Here is a 9,976-nt window from a genome sequence, read left to right on the forward strand (position 1 = left end):
TTTTTAAGGACAAATACACACATTTTGTACATTTTCAATTATCTTATGCTGTTGCACATTTGTTTTAATCTGAGCATTCTGATTTTAATAACTGCACAATTTCCTAATGCTGTAAACTCTTATTTTGATCTATTTTACCCTTGTGTGAATACAAATGCTTCCACTTATCTCTAACTTGCTGCTGAATTTCTTAAATCGTGACAGAAATGAAAGATGCACATCCAGCAAGCAGAAGTTCCCACTTCTGGTTAAATTAGTGGACACGGATTTAGAAAATTGCAGCAGTCCACCTCCACTGATGTGTTTTTCTCAAGGGGAACTTAAGCCAGTGGGTTATTTTTACCACAGCTTTCTGACTGACTGGCGCCCAGGGAACTGGGACACTGTAAACGTTTGACTCTGTGTCTCTCTGACGAAGGTCAACGTCTGGTTTTCTTTAGGATGATGGATAATTGTGCGGATTAGAGACATAATCCCGAAATAAGCCCAATTTGCTCTTCAAATACACTGAATTGGGCAAATACATGCAACATCTGACGTGTTGCTTTGGAGCATCAGTCTGACATACTTAGTTAAAGTCAGTTGAATACATTTTTGGAGAGAAAATTAAACCAGTTTAATGCATGATTTTGAATCTGACAACAAAAAATAATCCACAAGCTTTTCTCTGTCTGAAGTGATTGCAGGAGACATTTATGAATTTCTGAGTATGTGACAGAGATGAAAACATTCATCTGAGGCTGAAGGTTAATGTTAATGCCACTGGTATTGCTTTCTGGGCATGATGTCACAAATAATATCTATCACCAATGAACCGTGATGCCTGCTTTTGTAAAGGCCATCTCTTCTGGTGCTGATTTGATGCTGTTTGTACCACTAAGAGATGTTTTCACAGCAGAGATTACTAGTTGAGACTATATTAATTTAGCAGTTAACAATGAGATCTTTAATTTTATTTGACTTTGGAGCCTAGTCAAATCAGATTTACAAACCTGTAAATCTTCTGTCAACTGATTCTCTCACCTGAGCTGTTGATCTCTGCAGCTCCTCCAGAGTTACGATGGGACCTCTTGGGAGACTCGCTGATTATTCTTTTTGTAAAGCCACATCTCATTTGTAAATAGACTTTTAATCCTCCTTATAATTAATATTGCATTAACTGATTTGATTTAATTTAAAAAACAAACAAACATTTAATTAGGACTGTTTTACTGCAAATTTGATAATTAAATAAAACATTTGTTTAGCTACAATTAACAAAATGTCCTCTAATAACATTTTACCAGCACTGAGATACATTTGCTTTGTCGACTTCATTCAATTTAGCTCCGAGCAATATGCTATCGTTAACTTATAATTTAAAGATTTTTGAATCCATTAATATTATGTCTCAGACTTCTGTTATCTGGCTAATAAGCAGGACGAAGGCGAAATTTAAGAGTTGTCATTTTTTAAATGTAGTTTATAGTGGCGTGCACGAGACCCAGTCGGAGCACTGGTTGGAAACTGAGCGTGTCCAGGCGCGCGCACCATCTTCCTGACGTCACGGGAGTGCCAGAGCAGGAAAGCAACCGGGAACAGTGATGGGAATTCCACCTCTTTTCCGGGATCCGTATCATTTGGCTAGGTTCAACATGAACGAAATTTATTTATTTATTTATTTATTTATTTATTTATTTATATCCTGAACAACTAATTAAAATCAATTTTTGACGCTAAAATAATACAGTAAAACATCAATGGAAAAAAATCAGATTATTTTAAAATTTATACTAAGCTATGTATCACAATAATTGTACCTGTTATTTGATAAAAGACATAAATTTGACAGCATCAGATATGTTTACCTACAAATGCATGCACAATTTCTTTTTCCTCTATCCAGAGTTGCGATCTGCATTCATACCGTTGTCCACAGTATGAATGCAAAGCCTTCCCAAAATGAGCTAGCAAATATAGCCGGCTCAGCTATGGGCGGCGCATCACTAGCGGGGAAGTCACCAGTGGGAAGAGCTGGCAAAGACGGAAAAGAGGGAAAGATAGGCAGGAGATACAGACGGAGACAGGGAGACAGACACGGAAAAACAGGGAGACACCCCTTAAAGACAGCCTCAAATCATATCTGGGATTCAGTTGCGCTCCGAGGCGTCACTTTGATGGCTGACAGCAGCAGAAAAACTGGAGAAGATCTGTGACTGGCCTTTTTTCTTCTTTCACAACGAGGGGGTCGGCACAGCCGCAGTGAGTACTGAAACTTAGCTGGCAGTCTGAAGCGGTGTGCGTATCCACGGGCATGTTTCATTACACAACCCGACATGTGTGCTTGCGTGTGGGGTTGTTTGTAAGTCATGCCGCCTCCTTCTGGCTCAGGGATAACAGGGACGTCGGGATAAACAAAATTAAAAATTGATGGCCGCAGCAGTTTCGGGTCAGCTGAGAGGAGAGGCTCTTTGACAGACTCACAACGACAGTGAGTGGAGTCATTCAGCTAAATATTGTACATGCAGCTACAGGCTTTCCCCGGTACAACAAGCTAATAACACCTCGTCTTGTCTCTCCATGCCTCTAAAGGCGATTATCTGCTGGCTGCACATGAAGCTGCTGACAGACTGAGAGCTACATTTGCACCACGCATGAGTCACTTATCAATAACTATAAGTTGCATCTCCGGTTGGGATCTTATCAGTTGAGATATTGCACATCAAGCAACTTCAAGTAGTGATTGGATTTTCAAATCAACTTGTGCAAAACCTAAAATCTGATATGATTGTGTTGATCTGGGCAGGCGGACGGTGGTGGTGCTGGTGGTGGAGGGAGGGAGCCGTGGTTTCCTCCTGGTTCCGCCCGCCCACAGCTTCATTTCGTGGCACCACCCCTGCAACATCCAGTCAGGGAACTGAGCTGCTTCCTTCCACTGTAGTTTCTGTAAACACTGGACAGATTTACAGTGCCTTGCACAAGCGGTCACACCCCTTTAGCTTTTCCACGTTTTGTTTGCAAACTTTAATGCATCTTAGTGGGATTTGTGAAGGGGGTTCATAATGGTTTCTCCACAATGTGCATGCTTGTGCGGAATCCACCCAAGTCAGTACTTTGTAGAACTCCACAACTCCCCGTGTGTTTTCTGTCAGGCTCTTTCTAGAAAATTGTTGGAGCAGATATTCGTCCAAAACCTGCTGAACATCGAACTGCTCTTTTACAGAGCCAACTGTTGCTGCACTTTCCGCTGCAAGACTTTCTATGTATTCATTCTTCCTTGTAAAGAGATTGAGTTCAGTCGGCTGCAGAGGGATGTTTGTTTTCCTTCCCCTTCAAAATTATGCACAACAAAAACAATCATGAGGCGAATTAAAGTTTGTACGTGCAGCGTGACATAATGTCCGAGCATCCTTAAAAAGTCTTAAATTTATGTAGCTAAAATTAAGGCGAATTTATTAAGTTTACTTTTTTTTAAAAGTAAGTTGGCATTTAATATGTCAATCATAGGACTATTTAATCTTGCATATTCTATGTATTTTTATTTCTCGCGGGAGTTTGGGGAGCATTCAGACGTCTTTTCGAGATCGCTAAATAGCTAACTACCCTTTCTAGCTAGCTAGCTAGCAGGATAGCTTTTTGCGACTATCTTGGGTAAGTGCGAATTTATTTATCTGTATATTTCTGTGGATATATTTGTCTTAAATTCAATTCATAATGGCCTTAAGAAGTTGGAGTTGGTGAAACCCGCAGAAACTCTGAAGTGAAAAAGTTTATTTTGCAGAGTACAGTACTGTAAATGTCCACACTGCCCACAAACTTCAATAGTTAACTTATGCAGCATCTGAGAAGAAGTCCCACATCAAAGGTTATTGAAATCCCTCGAGGCCTTCATGGTTTTACATTAACATGATGGACCTGAAGTAGAGAGAATCGTCTTCAAACAGTCTAAAAATATATTTTTACTAGTCAGGCAGGTGGCTTGAGGTCCCTTCAGTCAGTCGGGAAACACTTGTTCATATTAGTTTATTTTTTTCCTTAATGTGATGAGAATTACTGCTACCTCTTGGTTTCCTCCTGTTTAACCTGGCAAGTTGACTGTGCAAACACATTCCTATCCCTATAATAGGCCTGGAGGAGTTCGGCTCTCCCTCTTGCTCTCGCCTGGATTAGTTTTGCACTTCCCCTTCTTTTGTGTTAATTATCAAGTCTTAGCAGTACATTTGCTCTTTTTTTTTCCTTTTTGGTCAGGAAAACAGCAGCCAGGATTAGATAAGCAGAATGTGAATCTGTGCATAGATATATAAAAAAGTGACGTGACGTGTGAACCTTTTGATTATACGGGTGTTTTGCTTGCATCATGACTTCACTTCCTGTGGTCCACAGTAGCCTGGAGCTGATCCTATCTGTTCGGTATCAGTGTTGTGCTCTCCTGTGTTTATACCTCCTACTGCAGACAGAGCTGTGCAGACTGAAGAGAAAAACTTAACACAGACTGTTGGACCTACGAGAGAAGAGTTTCAACACAATTTCATAAATTAAAACAAACCGACCAGGAGTGTTTGATGCCTTTCAACTTTAAAATTATGGCTCTAAAACATATGAGCAAGTTTAGGCAAGTAGTTATTTTCTGGTAACTATTTTTCTTGTGAGGAGGGGTAGAGAGAAAATAATCAAGAAACAGGAATCAGGATTTTACTAAAAAGTTTTTAGATACTCTGATAGACTTAAAGAGGTTTATTATGCTTTTTAAGTGTTGATTGTTGAGGGGGTCGATGATTGAGGCAATTGGAGATTGTGTTAAATACATTCATGCTGTAATTTAAAGCCTATTTTCTGTTTTGTTTTTGTAACTTTGAGTGAACTAAAATTGAAGGTGGAAGTTTTTTCATTTTAAGATTATGCTGCTGCATTAAAATATTAATTTACTTTTAGACTTTGCAACCCAGATCCCGGAGAACGCTATTCATAAGTCTGTCCAAGTTTGAAAAGTTTGGATTTTGGTGCATAATTCAGCAGCACACTGTCATAACGATTTGCCTTGAGTCTTGTGCCCCTACATAGAGAAAGGGCCTGGAATGACGCCCAATCACAAACGCTTACAGCCAAACAGCAAAATCTCACTTCACTTCACTTCACTTCAATTTACAGCTGTGCTAAATAAATCCCAGTCTGCTCAAACAGTGACATGGTGGGAGTCTGCACCGGGGCTCATTTTGTGAAGACAATGGATGAATGAAGTAGATTGGAGTATCTGACAATTAATACAGATTTTTTAAACACTTAAAAAAATAATCTGGTTGGTGTTTAAAGAATTTTGGGGAAGTTTGGGAAGCTGAAATACCTCGGGGCAATGCTACTTGCCACATTTGGTTTGTCTGGTTAAACATAAATTGCATTCCCGGGTTGACTGTTATTTACAAAGCAGCCGATCCAGCAGTGCAATTTATCTTTCTCTGTATCACATTTCCTCCCCCCCCCCCAATGCAACAGTATGATTAATTGAAAAAGCTTCATCTGTCAACATCTGCTGTTTTTGGCAATGAACCAGTTTAGCTTTATTTTCTTAATGACTAGAAAACATCTTAATGCGCTCCTCCTAACCCGTTTACTGCGGCGTCAAACAAGTATAAAAGAATATTACTGACATGGTTATTTTTATTTGCAAATATTTATCGAGGTCACAGTAGCTCTTTGTGATGCTGATTTTTCTCATATTGATGTTGAGATGATGTATCATTAGTCTGAATATATAGCTAGATCTGGAAAATTAGACTTTTTGCACATTTTTTCAAGGCCGAGTATTACTGTTTGGATCAGCATTTTTACAGAAATTGCACAAGTTGGGGAGTTTACCATTCACACTTTTTAGTTTGTCCGATTAAATAAGATGCTCCCTCTGTCGCGTCTTAATTTGCACAACTGCTTGGTTTTTGCCCAGAAATTTCCCATGTGAGGAGGCCGAGCGGGGCGACCGTCAGGATTGTTTTTGAGGAAGTTGTTGAAAAGCAGACAGAAGCAGTGCATTCTGTGGGAGTGAATAACTTCCTCTGGTTTCACGTTGGGTTGCATTTATTTAAAGCTGCAAAAACACCAGAAACCACAGAGGAGCAGAGATTAAAGTAGATCCAGATCCATCATCATTACACGGATATTTCATTTAATTAACTCTGAGTCGTTTCTGTAGTGACACATTTGATCTAACATAGAAAACTAAGACAAGAAAAATCTTGCTTGTTAATTATTGTTCTTTTCCTGAATCATCTCCATTGTTCATCTGTGGTTCCACTGATGCAGGTCTAGTAAAAAGTATAACAAGATTGAGTGTTAACAAACAGTGTGAATTTACATTAGGAAGCATGAGAGTTTCATTATTTCCTGAAAAGTAAGTTTTATGTGAAGAGTTTTCACTCACAACAGTGGAAAAAAGGACTTTAACATGAGTCCACTTTTTCTTTTTTTCTTTTTTTTTTTTTAGCAGTCGGACGCTACAAAATTTATTAATCAGGACGGAAAGCATGAAAATCATTTTTTGAGCCATTTTTAGGAGAATATAGAGATTTTTTTTAGTTTAGGGGTTTTATTTTGGCCTATTAGCACCATTTAATACATAATCAAAACAGATTACAGATTAGTGGATTAATTTCGTGTGTGCTTGTTTCAGTTGGCAGTGACGTTGATTTTTAGTTTTTGTTCATTACGCTGCTGCGGCTGAAACAGTCAGAGATGTGAACAGTTGAGGGGAAATCTTTGCCTTTTCTCAGTGAACAGAACAAAATAGCTGCTGACTTTGTTAGGAAAATGATGCCTCTTTGAAAATATATTTTATAGCGGTTGCATATTCTTTGTGTTTGGTGAAGTATTTTGTGTTGATCTGGCTCTATGCGTGTTGGATGTCCCACTCACTGATGCAGGGATGACATTTTGTTCCCCTCTGAATTAGTGAGCTCAAATTAAAGGTGCGGTTGTCCTAAATTTCCCATTGTGAGATTATGATCCTGCAATAAAATATTATGTTTTAGGGCTTTTTATACATCTCCACCTGGGGCGCAGTGAAAAAAGAAAACAACTGTACTGTCAGCACTGTTGTTGTTGTTGCTGCTGCAGAAAAAGAAACAGTGAAAGTTGAAAGAGCAGAGGCTGGTGAGTGGCAGGTAATCTCCTTAAATCATCAGACAGATTACGCTCGGAACAAGCGCAGCTTCCTCCGCCAGCGAGGCGAGTTGGGATGACTCAGTCAGACGTACAGCACCAGCGAGTCCTTTCAAGCCACTTCGAATCTCACCAGCCCGGCAGGAGAGCAGAAATATCCAACATGAATAAAATGTGTCTTCATCGAGCGCCTATCCTTCAGGCGAGACACAAACTTTGACAAAATTGTTTAGGCTGAGCCGTGTGCGTTTCTGTGTCACGCTGTCGCCCTGCGATAGATGCATGCGCGGTTGTCACACAAATAGAACATGCTGAGCGCATTCAGGAATGCTGCCGGTGAAAGGGAGAGGTTGTGAAGGGAAGAAACGGAAGAATCAAGAAGAAGAACTTCTTCGTTGATGCTTTTCTTCCTCTTCTTTGGGAAGAGGAAAGGAACTGGAGGCGTCACAAAGAATGGGGGAAAAAAAGTAGTATTTTCTCAGTATAACAAACCATGTTCAGCACTGACTACATGTTCAATTTGTTTAATTAAATGCTTGTTTAAATCCTCTTTAATCAGGTTTTAGTCTTAACAGTCAGCACTTGTGCTGTTATACTGACAGACGCTTAATAAAGCAGATTCAGGCCACAGTTAACAGCTTTATAACTGCATACTCTCCATTTCCCAGTGTTTTCCGCATAATAATTAGATGAAACGTGAGACCAAAAGTTAGTTTAAAACAGAAATTTAATTCATGACCTAAATGCTCTTAATTAAAACGGAAGCAATATACTTTACAACATTGATTATTACAGTTTAATGTTTTGATACATCGACTAATGATAAAAAAAAAAAATCATTATGCTCAGATAAACACAAATCTAAAACGATATTAGCAGATTAATTCCTTATACGTACGAAAACCAGCGTGTTTTCAGACTCTCCCCCGCTGCTTTTTCTGCTTGGCAAGCAAACTAAAACCATTTTTTAAAATCTTATCTTACAAGAGCAGCGGCTAAATATCCTACCAGATTTACCCCAGAGGGTATTTCATATCCACAAAAAGTCTGTGGGTGAGGTGCAACTTTCTAAAGGACACAAAATCAAATTGTGGGCTTTGAAATTCATCGGGGTAACTGGCTGTGTTATCATTCCAGCCTGGAAAAAAAAAATGGTTCCAATTCATCATTAAAGCCCCCAGATTAAATTGACAGTTTTGCCCATAGAGAGTGAACACAAACTGTCCTCCAACGTTAGAAGGGGGATCGTGTGATTCAAGTATTTTCTGTATCTTTTTGCCTTTGACCCCTTTATTGATCACCTGTTTAGAAAAGATCAAGGAAATACTGCAGATAACCCCCAGGCTCAGTCAGCATCTAAAACCACCAGATAGAAATCACCCACCTGCGTCGCTCACTGGCTCAACTGGGTTCTTCATGTGACCCTCAGACCGGATAACCTGAAAACACAACAACAAGGCCGCCGTGTGTTGTGCTTTCCACGAGGTCGGTGAAAATAAAAAGACGATTGTGTGCTTTGTATAATCATGTGATGAATGAGTGACTCTAGCATGTGTGGGGGGTGTTTGTCCAGTAAATGCTTGAATAGAACCAAACCATTAGCATGTTTAGACGCTATAGAGAGAGAATTGGGACGCGAGTGTATATGTTATCTACAGGTCAGTAGGTTCTGGAGGGAGGAGGAGCAGCAAATCCCCAAACCAACACTTCCTTTCATTTCTCAACAGAATAGCTATAAACCAGGTTTGAATTTCTAGTCTTGAATTTCCATCCATCCATTTTCTTTACACCCTTGTCCCTCAGTGGGGTCGGGAGGGTTGCTGGCGCCTATCTCCAGCTAACGTTCTGGGCGAGAGGCGGGGTACATCCTGGACAGGTCGCCAGTCTGTCGCAGGGCAACACAGAGACAGATAGGACACACAACACCATGCACACACACACACACACACACCGAGGTAGAATTTGGAGAGGCCAATTAACCTAACGGTCATGTTTTTGGACTGTGGGAGGAAGCCGGAGAACCCGGAGAGAACCCACACATGCACAGGGAGAACATGCAAACTCCATGCAGAAAGACCCCAGGCCAGGAATCAAACCCAGAACCTTCTTTGCTGCAAGGCAACAGTGCTACCAACTGCGCCACTGCGCAGCCCATTTCTGGAATTTATATATAACATATAAGGGTGGGTGTTTATCACATCATTTATTGTGATAAATTTAATATAAGAAGTTTGATTTAATGTTTTCATGATAATTTCCTATTGTAATGATGTTTATAAAAACCCAACACCAGTTTTCCTTTTTTTTTTTTCTGCATCAATAATTGGTAATAAATTTGAAAATATGTGCAGGTCAGTGATCCAAATCACGTCTTTATGTGACTGGTGTCTACAAGAAGCTTATTACGAATAGGTTTGTTTCTCAAGAGTACTATGATTGCTGTGTCATGTGGTCACAGCCATACAGTTACAAAAAAACTAATAAATACTACTTGCCACTTTCGTCATTATCTTAAGCACCACAAGATATCATAATAAAACTTTAGGTCCACATCGCCCAAACCTAATTGGAAAGGTGAGAGATATTTATCCACCAACCCGCCTGTCAAGTTGGACTTTTGTATTTAAGCATTTCATGAATAGAAGTCTCTGCATCTCCCCTAAGATCATGTATTTTATATGCTTTAGTTGTCTGTAAGCAAGTTGATTTGTCTATGTACATTTGTTCCTAACTGTAGATGTAAAAGTAAAATCCCTGTGTGTGTGTGTGTGTGTGTGTGTGTGTGTGTGTGTGTGTGTGTGTGTGTGTGTGTATGTGCGTGTGCTGGAGGCAGGGTCCTGGCCTGTTT

The 9,976-nt window shown here is 39.8% G+C and overlaps 1 protein-coding gene across 15 annotated transcripts in view; it reads left to right on the forward strand.

Moving 5' to 3' along the window:
* Nucleotides 1–1,981: 1,981 nt before the first annotated feature.
* The window catches only part of erc1b (ELKS/RAB6-interacting/CAST family member 1b), a 126,674-nt gene continuing 118,679 nt past the window's right edge, over nucleotides 1,982–9,976 (forward strand). For 11 of the 15 annotated variants that reach the window (XR_477145.2, XR_477146.2, XM_016677588.1 and 8 more), the window contains exon 1: nucleotides 1,983–2,241. The gene's annotated coding sequence lies outside the window, so the exon portion shown is untranslated. Of the gene's footprint in view, nucleotides 2,242–3,611; nucleotides 3,631–9,976 lie in introns of those variants that run through there. The other 4 variants (XR_001663657.1, XM_016677586.1, XM_016677592.1 and 1 more) reach the window with 2 other exon arrangements.

Source organism: Poecilia formosa, unplaced genomic scaffold (assembly GCF_000485575.1).
Source record: "Poecilia formosa unplaced genomic scaffold, Poecilia_formosa-5.1.2 Scaffold159, whole genome shotgun sequence".
NCBI lineage: Eukaryota > Metazoa > Chordata > Actinopteri > Cyprinodontiformes > Poeciliidae > Poecilia > Poecilia formosa.